This window comes from Crinia signifera, chromosome 7, assembly GCF_055691185.1.
Source record: "Crinia signifera chromosome 7, ASM5569118v1, whole genome shotgun sequence".
In the NCBI taxonomy this organism is placed as follows: domain Eukaryota; kingdom Metazoa; phylum Chordata; class Amphibia; order Anura; family Myobatrachidae; genus Crinia; species Crinia signifera.
Genome location: NC_139223.1, coordinates 73,389,830 through 73,408,984, shown reverse-complemented (window position 1 = coordinate 73,408,984; position 19,155 = coordinate 73,389,830). Strand labels below are relative to the sequence as shown.

General features: G+C 45.0%; 1 protein-coding gene across 2 annotated transcripts in view; it reads right to left on the bottom strand.

Annotated features, from left to right (window-relative positions):
* MRTFB (myocardin related transcription factor B) overlaps positions 1-19,155 on the bottom strand; it is a 376,317-nt gene that overhangs the window by 314,201 nt on the left and 42,961 nt on the right. For both annotated transcript variants that reach the window (XM_083153324.1, XM_083153322.1), the window contains exon 2: positions 13,717-13,882. The gene's annotated coding sequence lies outside the window, so the exon portion shown is untranslated. The remainder of the gene's footprint in view (positions 1-13,716; positions 13,883-19,155) is intronic.

Here is a 19,155-nt window from a genome sequence, read left to right as displayed (position 1 = left end):
GAAGTACACTGTGTACAGGGGCAGCATTAATACAAGGGGCTGTGTCCAGTGTGACGGCCTATATCTTATCCATTGTCCAGTGTCACAAGTCACTCACGACATATATCCTGTGTCCTGTCCTGTGTGACGACTGACGACATATCCTGTGTCCAGTGTGACGACATATATCCTGTGTCGTGCTGCAGTGCTCACACGCAGGGGCTGCAGTGCTGCTGAGTAGTACACTGTGTACAGGGGCAGCATTAATACAAGGGGCTGTGTCCAGTGTGACGGCCTATATCTTATCCAGTGTCACAAGTCACTCACGACATATATCCTGTGTCCTGTCCTGTGTGACGACTGACGACATATCCTGTGTCCAGTGTGACGACATATATCCTGTGTCCAGTGTGAAGACATATATCCTGTGTCGTGCTGCAGTGCTCACACGCAGGGGCTGCAGTGTCCACTGTCCAGGGGCTGTCCTGTGGCCCGTGCCCTGATGTGATTTATTTAGCCCTAAGCCCTGTGTTTAGCCCTGAACCCTTTGTTTTTTTTGTGATTTAACTAACTAACTCAGTGCTGCAGTGTTCACACACAGGGGCTGCAGTGCTGCTGAGTAGTACACTGTGTACAGGGGCAGCATTAATACAAGGGGCTGTGTCCAGTGTGACGGCCTATATCTTATCCATTGTCCAGTGTCACAAGTCACTCACGACATATATCCTGTGTCCTGTCCTGTGTGACGACTGACGACATATCCTGTGTCCAGTGTGACGACATATATCCTGTGTCCACTGTGACGACATATATCCTGTGTCCAGTGTGACGACATATATCCTGTGTCCAGTGTGACGACATATATCCTGTGTCCAGCGTGACATATATCCTGTGTCCAGTGTGACGACATATATCCAGTCTCCAGTGTGACGACATATATCCTGTGTCCAGTGTGACGACATATATCCTGTGTCCAGTGTGACGACATATATCCTGTGTCCAGTGTGACGACATATATCCTGTGTCCAGTGTGACGACATATATCCTGTGTCCAGCGTGACATATATCCATTGTCCAGTGTGACGACATATATCCTGTGTCCAGTGTGACGACATATATCCTGTGTCCAGTGTGACGACATATATCCTGTGTCCAGTGTGACGACATATATCCTGTGTCCAGTGTGACGACATATATCCTGTGTCCAGTGTGACGACATATATCCTGTGTCCAGCGTGACATATATCCATTGTCCAGTGTGACGACATATATCCTGTATCCAGTGTGACGACATATATCCAGTGTCCAGTGTGACGACATATATCCTGTGTCCAGTGTGACGACATATATCCTGTGTCGTGCTGCAGTGCTCACACGCAGGGGCTGCAGTGCTGCTGAGTAGTACACTGTGTACAGGGGCAGCAATAATACAAGGGGCTGTGTCCAGTGTGACGGCCTATATCTTATCCAGTGTCACAAGTCACTCACGACATATATCCTGTGTCCTGTCCTGTGTGACGACTGACGACATATCCTGTGTCCAGTGTGACGACATATCCTGTGTCCAGTGTGACGACATATATCCTGTGTCCACTGTGACGACATATATCCTGTTTCCAGTGTGACGACATATATCCTGTGTCCAGCGTGACGACATATATCCTGTGTCCAGCGTGACATATATCCATTGTCCAGTGTGACGACATATATTCTGTGTCCAGTGTGACGACATATATCCTGTGTCCAGTGTGACGACATATATCCTGTGTCCAGTGTGACGACATATATCCTGTGTCCAGTGTGACGACATATATCCTGTGTCCAGTGTGACGACATATATCCTGTGTCCAGTGTGACGACATATATCCAGTGTCCAGTGTGACGACATATATCCAGTGTCCAGTGTGACGACATATATCCAGTGTCCAGTGTGACGACATATATCCTGTGTCCAGTGTGACGACATATATCCTGTGTCCAGTGTGACGACATATATCCTGTGTCCAGTGTGACGACATATATCCTGTGTCCAGTGTGACGACATATATCCTGTGTCCAGTGTGACGACATATATCCTGTGTCCAGTGTGACGACATATATCCTGTGTCCAGCGTGACATATATCCATTGTCCAGTGTGACGACATATATCCTGTGTCCAGTGTGACGACATATATCCAGTGTCCAGTGTGACGACATATATCCAGTGTCCAGTGTGACGACATATATCCTGTGTAACGGGCTGTGTCGTGCTGCAGTGTCCAGTGACCAGGGGCAGTGTCCAGTGTCACAGGCTGTGTCCAGTGTAAAAAATCAGAAAAATAAAAAAAAGTATTAAAATTTTTTTTTGGGGGGAGGATGATGGAGGAGGAAATAGTGGGAGATCAGCAACCTGATAGAACTTCTGAAGCTGCTACCACCAGTCAGATTCATGATGGCAAGGCCGATGGTCAAAGGCCTAGAGGCCATGTAAAAGCAAAGCAGAAATCAAATTTTACAATGGTCCATAAAAAAAAAATTAAGTCACGTGCGGAGAAAAATAAAATTGGCAATATGCCGTTCACCACACGCAGTGGGAAGGAAAGGCTACGGCCTTGGCCTTTGTTTCTGACTGATGGTACAGCGTCTCAGAAGGATGATGGTAGCCCTTCTGCTACTACAAAAAAAAGAATGAAAGTTTTTAAGACAAAGGCGAGTTCACAAATGTCACAAATCCCAGAGGAGAGTCTAAGTGTGTCCGTGGATGCCATATGTGAGCCGGACCTTTCAAATACTGTTTGTGAAGAGGAGGTTCATTCCACCATTTGCATGCCCTCTGCAAGTGTGTGCAAGAGCATCCCCAGTCAAGATTTTGACCTGGTTATTGAGGATGCTTCTGAGGAATTGGATGTGGATTCTGTTGGTGAAGCTGGCACACAGAGGGATGCGGATGATGACGATGTTGGGGATGATGTTGTTTGTTTTAAGGCACCGACGGAGACAGTTGTTGTCCGGGGTGTGGAAAAGCCCATTGTCATGCCAGGGCAAAAGACCAAAAAATCCACCTCGTATGTATGGAATTATTTCTACCCAAATCCGGACAACAACTGTCAAGCCGTGTGTAGCGTTTGCAAAGCTATTGTAAGTAGAGGTAAGGACGTGCAGCACCTTGGGACCTCCTCACTGTTACGGCATTTGCAGCGCATCCATTAGAAGTTTTTGTCAAAAGAAACTGTGAACAAACATGTAGCAGCCCGCCCAGCGTCACCGTCCTGCTCCCCTTTCTCTGTTAAATCCAAGGTCCTGCAATCTCCTCAAACAACTGCATCATCCCCATCCTCAGAGATTATGGGATTGGGAAGTAGTCCTGCACCCAATGTCATGATCCTGACTGAATCCTCTCCTATCCTGGATTCCTCAGAAGCATCCTTATCAGGTACACCTGTTGCTTCTGCTCCTGCTGGTGCTGCTTCAAGGAAAGGGACCAGGAATGCTAGTCCTGATCACTTAGCCAAGCAACTGACTGTAAGTCAATCCTTTGAAAGGGGGATGAAGTATGCCAGCAGTCACCCCGTTGCACAGCGTATTACTGACGCCATAACAACTATGTTGGTAATAGACGTGCGTCCAGTATCCGCAATTAATTCTGTGGGTTTTACCCAGTTGCTAGAGATCCTGTGTCCCCGTTACCAAATTCCATCTAGGTTCCACTTCTCCAGGAAGGCAATACCCAGGCTGTACACGGACATTAAAAAAAGCGTTGTTACTGTCCTTAAAAATGCCTCTGTACCCACTGTCCACTTAACCACGGATATGTGGACAAGCGGAACAGGGCAAACAAAAGACTACATGTCTGTGACTGCTCACTGGGTGGATGTATTGCCTTCAGCAGCAGCACCAACAGCAGCAACAGCAACAGCAACATCATCTCCCATTGCTATTCAGAGGCAGGCTACACTGTGTATCACCGGTTTCAGTAAAAGGCACACAGCGGAAAACCTCCTAGAAAAACTAAGGGAAGTCATTGCGCAATGGCTTACCCCACTTGGACTCTCCTCGGGATTTGTGGTATCCGACAATGCCACCAATATTGTGAGTGCATTACATGTGGGCGAATTCCAACATGTCCCATGTTTTGCTCACACAGTAAATTTGGTGGTGCACCATTTCTTGAAAAAGGACAGGGGTGTTCAAGAGATGTTGTCCGTTGTTCGGAAAATTTGTGGACATTTTCGCCATTCTGCAAGTGCGTGCAGGAGATTGCAAGACTTGCAAGAAAAGCTAAATTTGCCCTGCCATCAGCTGAAGCAAGAGGTGGTCACGAGGTGGAATTCCACCCTCTATATGCTTCAGCGGATGGAGGAGCAGCAAAAGGCCATCCAAACCTACACCTCGACCTATGACATAGGGAGAGGAACGGGAATGCACCTGAGTCAAGCTCAGTGGAGAATAATTTCCGTGGTGTGCAAGATCCTGCAGCCCTTTGAGGCTGCTACACGCGAAGTTAGTTCTGACACTGCCAGCTTGAGCCAGGTCATTCCCTTGATAGGCCTTTTGCAAAAGCAGTTGGCGAAATTGAAGGAGGAGTTGAAGCACAGTGAATCTGCAAAATATGTAGGACTAGTGGATCACGCTATTAGTTCACTTAGCAAGGATCCAAGGGTCGTCGATCTCTTACAATTAGATCATTATATTTTGGCGACAATACTGGATCCTAGGTTTAAGTCTTACATTGTGTCTTTGTTACCAATGGGAACAAATCTGCAGAGGTGCAAAGACCTCTTGCTCCAAAATTTGTCAGCTGAAGCGGAAAGTGGCAGGCACACAACTTCTCCTTCAATTTCTACCACTGGGGTTGCGAGGAAAAAGCTAAATTTTCCTAGGAGACCCACTGCTATTCAGTCCGGAAATATATTTGACATCTGGTCCGGACTGAAGGAGCTTCCTAGCATAATGGACATGTCGACTGCTACTGACTATGATGCTATCACAATTGAAAGAATGGTGGATGACTACTTTGCCGATAGCATCGATATAGGTATGTCAGATTGTCCATTCCATTATTGGCAAGAAAAGAAGGCAATGTGGCGTCCTTTGCACAAACTGGCTTTGCTTTACTTAAGTTGTCCACCCTCCAGTGTATATTCTGAGAGAGTCTTCAGCGCAGCTGGGAACCTTGTAAGCGATCGGCGTAGGAGGTTACTTCCCCAAAACGTGGAGAAGATGATGTTCATAAAAATTAATTTCAAATTCCACGAACTTGACCTCCTTCACCAGCACTTATGTCCTCCTAATACACACAGTCCTCCTGCATTGGTTGATTCCAGCGACGACGAATTAATTGTGTGTGAAGAAGAGGATGAGGCTGAGGAATCTGATGCTGAGGATGACATCTTGTAAAGCCAGTTTGTGCAATGGCCATTGCCATTTATTTTTCGTGGGGGCCCAAACAAACCAATCATTTCAGCCACAGTTGACAGTCCCTGCCGCTGAAGTCCCTGTCGCTGAAATGATTGGTTTGTTAAACAGTGCATGTCCTGTATACTACATAAGGGTGGGTGGGAGGGCCCAAGGACAATGTCATCTTGCACCTCTTTCTGCGTCGTTTTGTTGGCTGTTGTAGCGTCCTAATTTTTTTACCTCTTTGGTGGATGAATGTTGGGGAGATGGGTGATTTCTCTCTCCACATCATCTATTATGGATGAAAATATGTCCTCATGGACATCCATGGTCTCATCCATTCCTATCGTACTTCTTTTTTGGATGGGATGTGATGGATGGATGGCTGGGTGGCAGGGCCCCAGCAAATCTTTTTCTTGCACCTCTTTCTGCGTCATTTGTTGGCTCTTTGTAGCGTCCTAAATTTTTAAATCTTTGATGGATGAATGGTGGGGAGGTGGGTGGTTTCTCTCTCCACATCATCCATTATGGATGAAAATATGTCCTCATGGACATCCATGGTCTTATCCCTTCCTATCATACTTTTTGGATGGGATGTGATGGATGGATGGCTGGGTGGCAGGGCCCCAGCAAATCTTTTTCTTGCACCTCTTTCTGCGTCATTTGTTGGCTCTTTGTAGCGTCCTAAATTTTTAAATCTTTGAAGGATGAATGGTGGGGAGATGGGTGGTGTCTTTCTCCACATCATCTATTATGGATGAAAATATGTCCTCATGGACATCCATGGTCTTATCCCTTCCTATCGTACTTCTTTTTGGATAGGATGTCCCGGATGGATGGATGGCTGGGTGGGTGGCAGGGCCCCAGCAAATCTTTTTCTTGCACCTCTTTCTGTGTCATTTGTTGGCTCTTTGTAGCGTCCTAAATTTTTAAATCTTTGATGGATGAATGGTGGGGAGGTGGGTGGTTTCTCTCTCCACATCATCCATTATGGATGAAAATATGTCCTCATGGACATCCATGGTCTTATCCCTTCCTATCATACTTTTTGGATGGGATGTGATGGATGGATGGCTGGGTGGCAGGGCCCCAGCAAATCTTTTTCTTGCACCTCTTTCTGCGTCATTTGTTGGCTCTTTGTAGCGTCCTAAATTTTTAAATCTTTGATGGATGAATGGTGGGGAGATGGGTGGTGTCTTTCTCCACATCATCTATTATGGATGAAAATATGTCCTCATGGACATCCATGGTCTTATCCCTTCCTATCGTACTTCTTTTTGGATAGGATGTCCCGGATGGATGGATGGCTGGGTGGCAGGGCCCCAGCAAATCTTTTTCTTGCACCTTTTTCTGCGTCATTTGTTGGCTCTTTGTAGCGTCATAAATTTTTAAATCTTTGATGGATGAATGGTGGGGAGATGGGTGGTGTCTTTCTCCACATCATCTATTATGGATGAAAATATGTCCTCATGGACATCCATGGTCTTATCCCTTCCTATCGTACTTTTTGGATAGGATGTCCCGGATGGATGGATGGCTGGGTGGCAGGGCCCCAGCAAATCTTTTTCTTGCACCTCTTTCTGCGTCATTTGTTGGCTCTTTGTAGCGTCATCAATTTTTAAATCTTTGATGGATGAATGGTGGGGAGATGGGTGATTCGCTCTCCACCCCATCCATAATGGATGAAAACATGTCCTCAGGGACATCCATGGTCTTATTCATTCCTAGACCGAGTGCGTGGCTTCGGGAGGAACACACGTGATTTGGTGAAGTGGTGAGGGAGGTAAGGGAAAACACACCTAGCCAGCCAGCTCAAACAAATTAACCTTAGCGGTGAATTGGGTGACAGATGTAGCAGACTAATTGACCCTACTACATAGATAGCGGTCTATAAGGGTAGACCTATATAGGGATCTCCTAACCTGGGGTCCTAGAGAGGTGGAGGCCACCAATTACCCCACCCCTGCCACCAATTACCCCACCCCCCTCCACCCATTAGGTGATGGATGAGGAGGCAACTGGTAATGCTCCCAGCGTTCAGAAACCACGTGACCTCACGCCAGATAGGGGTCTTGTTAGATATTAAACTGATATAATCAGATACTACCTTGCAGACTAAATAAGTGCTGCACGAAACGCCCACTGCTCCTTGGCTGAACATGAGGAAGAGTGCTCAATCAAGCCAAACAGGGGTTTTGGTACTTGATTGGATCTTCTACCAGAGGAGCGCAGCTACTAGTATAGCTTTGAACGAAGATCGGTCCTTCTCTATTGGGGAAGAATATATGTCATCAGTGACATCCAGAGTATATCGTCCTTTTGGGATAGTATGGATGGATTGATAAATGTTTGGGAAGAAGTAGTCCCAACAGCTGCTGATGGTCAGTGTACTAGACCAAGTGCGTGCCTTCGGGAGGAACACATGTAATGTGGTGAAGTGGTGAGGGAGGAAATGGAAAACGTACGCCTAGCCTGTCTGATCAAGTTTGATAAGGAGGTATCTTCACAAACCACGTGACCTCACGCCAGATAGGGGTCTTGTTAGATATTAAACTGATATAATCAGATACTACCTTGCAGACTAAATAAGTGCTGCACGAAACGCCCACTGCTCCTTGGCTGAACATGAGGAAGAGTGCTCAATCAAGCCAAACAGGGGTTTTGGTACTTGATTGGATCTTCTACCAGAGGAGCGCAGCTACTAGTATAGCTTTGAACGAAGATCGGTCCTTCTCTATTGGGGAAGAATAGATGTCATCAGTGACATCCAGAGTATATCCTCCTTTTGGGATAGTATGGATGGATTGATAAATGTTTGGGAAGAAGTAGTCCCAACAGCTGCTGATGGTCAGTGTACTAGACCAAGTGCGTGCCTTCGGGAGGAACACATGTAATGTGGTGAAGTGGTGAGGGAGGAAATGGAAAACGTACGCCTAGCCTGTCTGATCAAGTTTGATAAGGAGGTATCTTCACAAACCACGTGACCTCACGCCAGATAGGGGTCTTGTTAGATATTAAACTAATCAAATGTTCTCTTCTCTTGCTAATGGTGTGGAGGTTCTAAAAGAGGAGTGCAGCTACAAGGGGGGGGGGGGGTTATTAAACTGCCACAATGTCTGCCCCTGTAGTGCTGCTCTGCTTCCGACATGTGCCAGGTTGGAAGTGTAAGGTCCACATGTATGTGATGCCCACTGCTGTCGCCTAGCTTAGTCATCCAGCTACATCGGGATAACCTTATGGCCCTACTACAGTAAATGAAAACGATTTTGTGAGCTGTGAAGTGATCAAAATTGTCTAGAAATGAGTGGAAACTAATGTTATTGAGCTCAATAACACTTTAGGGGCAAAAACAGGCCTGAAAACTATTATTTTAGCAATTTTTAGCATTTTTCCAAATAAATCCAGATCCAAAACCAAAACCAAAACCCGCATGGGTGGTTTTGCCAAAACCAATCCAGATCCAAAACACGAAGGGAGATCCAGATCCAAAACCAAAACCCGAAAAAGTGGCCACCGCACATCTCTAGTATTAAGCCTACTTCCTAAAGATCTAGAGCCTAATTCTGATTTGTACGCAATACCTCTGCCTATGTTCACGCAGACAAGCATTTATTGGTAGTCTGTGCACAAACCAAGGTATTCTAGTGATGCCACCTTTCAGCAGAAAAAATATAGTGCTATGGATTGTTTGGAGCAAGGAGGGCCCAAAACTGGTCCCTTGCTTAGGTCCCCATGAGATCTTAATCCACCTCTGTGTACAGCCTAAGGCAGGCATGTCCAAAGTCCGTCCCGGGGGCAAATTGCGGCCCGTGATGTCACTTTAAGTGGCCCGCAGCCTCCAGCCGGAAGCAGGCTGAGCATTAGAAGGAGGACGCACAGCGCGGGACTATAGAGGCGGGGCCTACAACGAGCGCGCATTACCCTGTGTCTGTCGGTGAGAGGGTGTCGGCAGCCACTGTTCGGCGTCTTCCTGTGAGTATGTGTCCAACCCCCGTCCCCCTACCGGGCTCCACTCCATCTTCCGTCTGCAATCTATCCACCTGCTCGCGATCACAATATCCCGGGAGGAAGGCGCAGCATGCAGAGCAGACTCAGCAGAGGAGGGCGATGGCGGGAGCGGGGAGCACAGGCACCAGTCTCCTCTCCTTGTGGTGCCTGTTTGGCCTCTCCATCCTGTGGCTTACAGAAGGGGCCATACAGAGAAAGAGGGTCAGGCAGGGGGAATATACTGTGAAGGAGCAGGCTGGGGGAAATACACTGAATGGGGGCAGAGTAAGGGACACACAGAGAAGGGAGGAGCAGGCTGGGGGAAATACACTAAATGGGGGCAGAGTGGGGGATATGCAGAGAAGGTGGGGAGCAGGCTGGGGGGAAATACACTGAATAGGGGCATAGTGGGTTTCATGCAGGGAGCAGACTGGGGGTAATACACTGAATGGGGCAGAGTGAGGGACATGCAGAGAAGGGGGAGCAGGCTGGGGGAAATACACTAAATGGGGGCAGAGTGGGGGACATGCAGGGAGCAGGCTGGGGAAAATACACTTAAAGGGGGCAGATTGGGGGACATGCCGAGAAGGGGGGGAGCAGGCTGGGGAAAATACACTTAAAGGTGGCAGAGTGGGGGACATACAGAGAAGGGGGGAGCAGACCTGCACAATTTACTGCAGTCTTCTGATGTGATTCATGGTTCAGGCTGAAATGTCAGCTCCCACACATTTTCACCTCACCAAATCTGGCCCTCTTTGCAAAAAGTTTTGACACCCCTGGCCTAAGGGAAGTACACTGTGGCCAGTGTTGTACTCCTGGTGCAGGAGGCCCTGCATGATGTCAAGTGTTTGATAGATGTGCAGAGACAGTATCTGGGAGGGGTGCTACTGAGGAGGCGCCACCAATACATAGATAAAATGTAGTTGTTAAGACTCCAGATTTACGTTACAACCATGAAATCAGTTATATAAAATCGGGTACTTGTTTCCTAGCACGGCGCCCGTCGTAGGTGATCGCATACCTTAACTTAAGGTATGGGATGGATGGGACAGATGCGATTTTAGGGCTATTTTTAGCCTTTTCCCCGGCAATGAAAAAATAGCGTCCATCGTATGCCTTAAGTTAAGGCATGTGATGCGACCGATGCGATGGACCCGATTTTACATAGGGAACAATGTTAAATGGGCCAATGGACCCGATTTTTCATTGTCTACCCACCCTTATGGGTATTTTACATGACAAATGCCCCCCCATTGTTAACGCCACCCCACCATGAACGCCAACCCGAAGCGTGGCGAGCGCAGCGAGCCCACGAGGGGCGGCGGTACGCGTCCTCCGACCTTTTCATACCCCCACTATCCACGTCGGCGTGGAGTTGATTCCACTATCCACGTCGGCGTGGAGTTGATTTTATATAGTGTGGCGAGCGCAGCGAGCCACCGAGCCCGAAGCGTGGCAAGCCCCGCAAGGGGACGCGTAATATCTGTGAAGTAATGCACGTTCGCTCGCCACACTATATAAAATCAACTCCACGCTGACGTGGATAGTGGGGGTATGAAATTGTCGGAGGACGCATACCGCCGCCCCTCGCCACGCTTCGGGTTGGCGTTCATCGTGGGGTGGCGTTAACAATGGGGGGGGGGGCATTTGACCCATCAGGGTTGGGAAACAATGAAAATTGGGGTCTGGGGGGCATTTAACATTGGGGCCAATGTAAAATCGGGTCTCAGGGACCATTTTACATTGATTCCAATGTAAAAATTGCGTCGATCGCATCGCTTGCGATTTGGTTGCATGCGATGGACGCGATTTCTTTTGGGGTCCCGATGGATACAATTTTTATCGCTGGTGCAGTGCTAGGAAACAAGTACCTAAAATCGTATAATTACCAATAAAATATGATGGTGTATATTCCAACACGGTATGTGCATGTGGCCATACACAGAACAATGGAAAACAATAATTTCTATCAGCACAGTAGGACATAAAAGACTGGCCTCCCTGATAGGAGATCGGGTGAGTGGACTGACTGGAGGGAGCAGGGATAGGTGGGATTTGAGAACCATACAGCCAAACGTCCATTCAGGAATGTCACTAGATATAGGAACACACAAGCCCTGCTATAAACGCTACTAAAATGAAAGACACTTCTGAAACAAAAGCTGTCTGTCATGACCCTGTACTATATATAGCTTGTGAAGTAAAAGGTTCCAACCGATACTAGCTGCATGTATACAGTATAAGAAAAAAAGAAAAAAAACACCCCAACGGTGGCTGAGGACAAAGCCTTGTGTACAACACATTATCAAACACAAAGAAACAAAGTTTACAGAATTTTCAATTTCCTACTTCACGCTAGAAATAAAATCTATTTAAAAATGCTACATTTGCATGCGTGATAGGGGCATAATGAGTATTTACCTAATAAATAAGAAGTGTAGTAAAGCAAGACATCTTCATCTAAAATGGACTATATGTACATACCTCCCTACTGTCCCAATTTTTTCCTGGAACAGTCCCATTTTTTTGAGAACTGTCCCATGGTCAGCAGTGTCTCACACAGGGTTACCACCTTTGTGTTGAAAGACAGTGGCCTGCCCTGTGACAAACCCACAGACCCACCCCCAGTCCCACCTTTTGACCCGCCTTATCATGGTTACACATTATACCTCACACCGTGATGCCCATTACACATTATGCCTCACACCGTGATGGCCATTACACATTATACCACACATCATAATGGCTATTACGTATTATGCCACATAAGTGCGCTTATATCCATGTTAATTGCTAGGGTTTTTTGATCAATGCCAGGGCCTTCATGATTTTGCCACAGGGGAGCAGGTCCATGCCTATCTCTCCCATCTCACCCTCCATGTGGCAGTGCAGTTCACTGACATTGTATAGTCCAAGAACACCACCCGTTCGTACTCTGGACACCAGGCTTAATTAATGGACTGTCCCTAGTCCCACAGTAGGTGGACACAGTTGGGAGTCCCCCTGCCTGTCGCTGCTCTGCTTAGCAAAGAAATGGTGAATATTGATTATTTATTAACAGTTTCTTATATAGCACAGCAAATTGTGTTGCGCTTTACAATGGGCACAGATAAAAACAAAACTGGGAAATAACAAACAGAAATAGAGGTAGAAAAGCCCTGCTCGCAAGCTTACACTCTATAGGCTGGGTATTCCCCGAGACAGAGGGACAGGTGGTTTGGCCAACAGCTCAAAGAGCAGAGACATGGCCTCCTGATCGCAGACATTCCTGCGAAAACACATCCCCTTTTACTAAGGCCTTGCTCCTTTTTCAGGATTGTTGCTCAGTCCTGAGTCATGCTGCTAAAAAGTTGTGAGGTACAGATGGAGCTGCGCTTAACTATTTGTCTGGCTCACCAAAGCAATATGTCTCGTCCATTGCCTTGAATGGGGCACGCGACCATCACGCAAGCGCGCCCTGGCGAATGGCATGCAGGGAGCAGTATAGTTAAAAGCAGCAGAGCCCAAAATATGAGAATTGTGTCGATGTCCCAATATTTATGGACCTGACTTCATATATCCCATATAAAAAATAAAAATTCCAGCAAAACCAAAAAATGTTTAGCGAAAGTTGTGTGTTTTCACCATCACAAAACCAAAATGCTAGTGCTTATTGGAGATTGGTTTCGCCTGCCTAAGGTAGGTTAAACAAAATCCCGATAATCCCGATAATACTTATCAACGTCTCCAGGAGCAGTATGCATAAGGCGTAATGAGGCAGAAGTGTGCAGTGTGGCGGGGCAAGACTACACAACTGCTCTATAGTGGTCGTGCCCCCAATGTACAATTACCAACACTGTAAAGCCACAATAACATGATACTGCACAAATAGCCTCATGGGCCATCTTGACCATCCACTTCACATAGAAAGTGGGTAGGCTCTGGGGGACTTGTCTACTCTTCTGGGCTTCCGGTAGAGTGAGATTCGGGAGCATTTCAGATTTTCTTGGAGAGTAGTAAAGTATGCCCCTAGGGCGTGTTAAAGTGGATGTACTGTATCATGCAATTGCTAAAACTGGAATATTAAGAGTAGAGCATGAGTAATAATTATTATAAAAGCATCATTTGCAACTTCTACCTTTTACATTTTTGGAACAACATGTGCGCAATACACTGGACCCTAATCAGGACAGATGGGTTACGGATATGTTAAGTTAACTTCCCCTTTAAAGCAGGTTAGGATGAGCCTGATGTTTCTTAATAGTGTTATAGGTTTATAGTTTATAGGTGTTTTTTTGTTTTGTATGGTTTGTTTTTAAATGGCAGATATACATTGCTCATTTACATATATTATTGTACTCTATATAACACATAAAAATAGCTGCATCACTTACTATATGATGGTTACATTGCTTGAATATCAACACTGGAACGTGTAGTTGAACTCTCTCTGCAAATCAGGTAACTGGTTGGATGGAGAGAAACAAGCAAAAGGCGTATGCTTCGCTCTGTCAGATATGTAGTTATAGGAGCCTGCTTCAGAATCCCTGCTGGGAAGTCCTGGGGAGATAAAAATGGAGGCATGGTGATCAGTGATAAATGGTCAAAACTATACATGTTACAAATCTGGTATGAAACATACCCAATTTACATGTCATTAACGCAAGATAACTAGCATCCTCCCCATGTCATCGGACTGTAGCACAGAATAAAATGTGCGCTACAACCAGGACAGTCCTATGTGTAATCTACAACATCCCATTGGCTTCCAGGTATTCAGCACAAACAGCTACACTCAGATATACAAATGGACCGTAGTCTTGGTAAATGATATAGGGCCAGATGCACTAAGCTTCAAAAGTGATAAAATGGAGAGTGATAAACAGCCAGCCAATCAGCTCCTGCAAGATATTTTTCAAACACAGTCTGTGACATGACAGGTAGGAGCTGATTGGCTGGCTGTTTATCACTCTCCATTTTATCACTTTTGAAGCGCATCTGGCCCTTGGTTTTCTTATTACGCATTATGCTAAACATTCAGAAGATTTTTTAAACAAATCATTTACAAATAAAAGGCAGAGACGTGATAACGCAATTGTCTGTGAAATATTCCATCACGGCCTGACGTTGTGCTGGAATTGCTGCGTTTTGCACAGGCCGTGTTTTGAGCATGTGAATAGTGTTGACAAACCCTCGCAACTGAATGTTCCACTAGACTAGAACTAAAAGCAGATGAAAATGTAATTTACTTTTTTAATGCTTTACTTCTATTTACTGAATAGACTTATGGTTTTACCATCCAATGTTTATTTCCCGGCACCTCTCACTTTTCATTGGTATGGGTTGACACATAGAAAGTCGACATGCATTGGGTCTACCACAGAAGGTCAACATGGCTTAGGTCGACATGGTTGGAAGGCCGACAACCATTAGGTCAACAATGACTAGGTCAACAGTAAAAAAAGTTGACATGAGTTTTTCCCGTTTATTGTGTCAAGAATGTTGACATGGTCAACATGGACACCGCCAAAGTGTACCACTGTGTCCATGATGACCATGCTGCGCTTGCCATGGATGGTAGGGCATAAAATACCGCCTGTCAGCTAAAAAGAAAAAGGTGAAAAACTCATGTCGACCTTCCAACTCTGTCAACAGCCATGTCGACCTACAATGGTCAACCCAATGCATGTCAATCTAATATGTGTCAACCTTCATTAGCATTAGCATTTTACATATTATGGAACATTTTTATCTAAGATAAGCTTTGCTCATGATGGGGAACCAATACCAACATTAGCAATTGTGTGAGGAGGCTGATCTCTGCAATCCGTATCTAGTAGCATTGCGTTCCATAGGACAGCGAAAGTCAAGTTGCAGCTACACACAGCTTGTGATAAAATTAGTTGGCTCCTGTCAGATTCCCATTTGTGCCAGTGAACCAAAAATACATTTTCATTGACCTCTTTGATTGCACAAGTCAGACAATCAGTGTGTTTACATTGTAGTAAAATCCATAATAAACCTACATATCTTGGTAGCTGAATTAAGGTGGGAATTTGCTTTTAAGGAATGTTCCAACACTGTAATTTCCTGTAAACAATGTTATAGTTCCCCTCTATAAACAAATGGAAACATTGTATATAAACTTTAATATGCATTAAATAATATAGCTCCTCCGATAACACTTACTTTTGAAAATACTATTCTGTGCAATCTTTAATATTCTTCACAGGTTGTATCACACAAATCACGCTAAACAGTCCCCAATCTGTGATTCACTGCATATTCAGAAGCAGCGCAAATGTAAGCAGAGGTTTCATTTCACACTATGAATTGCAGCTTAATTTCAGGCAGCGAATCCAATAACATCTACTTACTTTATATATTTCCGCAGTAGACCAAAAAACATTAGAATATTGGCAATATACAATATATTGGCTCTCTCTCAAACTACTGTCCCATCTCTCAACTTCCATGCACCTCCAAACTACAGTACTTGAAAGACTTGCCTACACTCGCCTCACACACTTTCTTAACTCACACAACTTACTGGACCCGCTTCAGTCAGGCTTTCATGCCCAACACTACACAGAAACAGCACTGACTAAAGTTATGAATGATCTGGTCACTGTATTCACTACTAATTATTCTAGATTGCTCTGCTGCTTTTGACACTGCTGACCACACACTTCTCATACAAACATTACAATCCCTAGGTCTTAAAGACACAGCTCTCTATTGGTTCACATCCTACCTATCTAACCGCTCCTTTAGTGTTCGTTTCTCTGATTCTACCTCTTCGCTACCTCTTTTAGTTGGAGTACCTCAGGGTTCAGTTATAGGTCCTCTGCTTTTCTCAATCTATATCTCATCTCTTGGCAAACTAATCAGCTCTTTTGGATTTCAGTATCATCTGTATGCGGATGATTCTCAGCTCTACCTATCCTTCCCTGACCTGTCCCCATCTGTATTGAACCGTGTCTCTGAATGCCTTTCTGCTGTTTTATCCTGAATGTCATCTCGCCACCTCAAACTTAATATTTCAAAAACAGAATTAATTATATTTCCGCCATTAAATAGTAGTTACCAACCTGATATCTCTATTGCTGTTAAGAATATGACAATCACTCCTACCTCTAAAGCTCGCTGCCTAGGTGTTATCCTTGACTCTGAACTTTCCTTTGTACCCCACATTCAATTTGTCTCCAAATCGTGCCACATGCACCTAAAAAACATATTCAAAATTCGCACTTACCTTACACAAGACACAGCAAAAACTCTAATCCATGCTCTCATCATCTCACACATTGATTATTGCAATGGTCTCCTTATTGGCCTTCCCCAATACAGACTCTCACCACTACAGTCCATCATAAATGCAGCTGCGAGGCTAATCTTCCTAGCCAGATGTTCATCGTCTGCAAAGCTACTCTGTCAGTCACTTCATTGGTTACCTGTATTCTACCGTACTCAATACAAAATTATTTTACTTACAAACAAAGCCATAAACCAAACTACACCAACATACATATCTTCTCTAATCTCAAAGTATCTTCCAACTCGACCTCTATGCTCCTCCCAAGATCTGCGTCTCTCATCCACACTCAATACTTGCTCCCATTCCCGATTGCCAGACTTTCTTTGGGCTGCACCCACTCTGTGGAATGCCCTCCCAAGCACAATAAGACTCTCCCCTAGTCTCCAAACCTATAAACGTTCCCTGAAAACTCATCTCTTCAGGCAAGCTTATCAAATTCCAGAACCAGTCACGGAACCTTGCATTCTGGTGGAATCGATGCAATAAAGAATACAGTACCTATCCTTATGTAACAATGCCTATTTCCCTATAGATTGTAAGCTTGCGAGCAGGGCCCTCCTACCTTTTGACTGTCTGTAAATAGCCTGTTTGTTGTATCACTGTCTCTTTTTGTAAAGCGCCACGGAATATGCTGCGCTATATAAGAAAATGTTAGTAAATAAATAAATAATAATGGGGTCTAACATTTTTTCATACTTATAAACACTGGTCCCTGATTACAAAAACAGGATATACAGTATTGGCGTTGCCGCTGGTCAAGCGATATTGAGTGCGCATACTGAACGGTATTGTTAAGTGACTTCACCTGGACCCGTGAACATGCATGTTGCTGGCTGTAGCATGTTCGGACGATGGGAGGGGGAGGGGGGGGGGGGTCGGGGGTCAATAACAATATTGAGTGTTCACAATAGGTATGGTTACCACAAATTAGGTTTTTTTTTTTTTAAGTTATTGCTGCCAAATGGCTACAACTACGGCAGGAATTTTTTTATATCACCTTGCTATATAAATCTGTCAAAAAACAGATGTTGTGGCCATTTGGCAACAGCAGACCAACCATTACCATCTGGTGGTGAAACTGGAGTACTGCAGCCACAAGGAAAACATTTTCTTTTAACCAATCACATTAAGTTATTAGACCCAATTCCTTATATAGGGGTTAGCCAGTATAAACCAAAACACAATTTCTGGATGAACAAATTTACATAAATCCATGACTAAGAAGATAATGAGTAAATAATGTGTGAAAGATGTGTTTTGCATTATCCAATCACCTAAAACGGTCTTAAGCACCATGGCCGTAACAAGTACCCCTTTCACACCAAAGCTATAACACTGTATATAGCGGATTTTGAAGCGTGTCCAACCGGTTCTAGGTGCAGTGTGAAAGCTCCATTTTCAAAATACCGGGTCTAAAAACACGGTATTTTGAACCAGTTTAAAAAAGAAGCATCCTATACGTATCAAAAGAGATTCGTTTTGCAGTGTGAAAGCCTCAGACCTGGTAATTTGAACACATGACTGTGCCACTGAAAGTAATAGGCTGTCTCCCTGCCTGATGACACAATCCTGAATCAGGAAACAAGAGACATCACATTGGAAGTAGTGGAGAAGCATTGCTGGCATATTTCTACACTGCAGAGCACACAGTTATGGCAACATGGACTGATGAGGAGGGGATGCAGAAATTGCCAGGCAAATCACTGGCACTGTAAGGGATTTCTAATTATATATATATATATATATATATATATATATACACATATATACATACATACATACACACACATTTGTAATTGGTATAGTACATAAACATCAACAAACAGGTTTATTTTTAGCAATAATACAATGTGAGCCATAAAAGTCCATTACAAATTACATTACACATGCTTTCTATGGGTGAGCAAGGTTCAGTGTGAAAGGCACCAACCCGATAATAACTCAGTAATAAACCAGGTCCACCATGCAATGTGAAAGGGGTTTAGCTTGCTCAGACCCATTTTGGGAATATTTTCAAATACCGGGTCAGAGCAGGGTTTGCGATGTGAAAGCAGTATCAATGTGTGCCAGCCGTGCTTTGCCCATAGCGTATCTGCACTGTGGGTGCATGCGCCGGCACCCATCTAGTATGCAGCAGGGGCGGGCTACTATAGCCAATGACAGCACCGATTTTAGACACAGACTGATGCTGATTGGTGCTCCCCCTCTGTGTCCTAGACTTAAGCAAGCAGCGCTGTGATTAGGACCAATCGGCTATTGAACAAAGCACCAACTTAAAATACAACATCAGCAAGAGGATGCATGGTTGTGCCTCTGTTTGCACATCACCGATGACCAGGGTTCGCAAATACTCGCTATAGCGAGTATTTTACCCACTTTGGAGCACCAGGGACTCACTTTTTATGAATGGCTGGGTCCCCTGTTACCCGCTCTGCCCATTTCGGCGTGCACGCCATGTTAATATGTGTGACAAGGGCAGAGGGATCTGTTTCCCCCTCAGTTGTGATGCGACCGT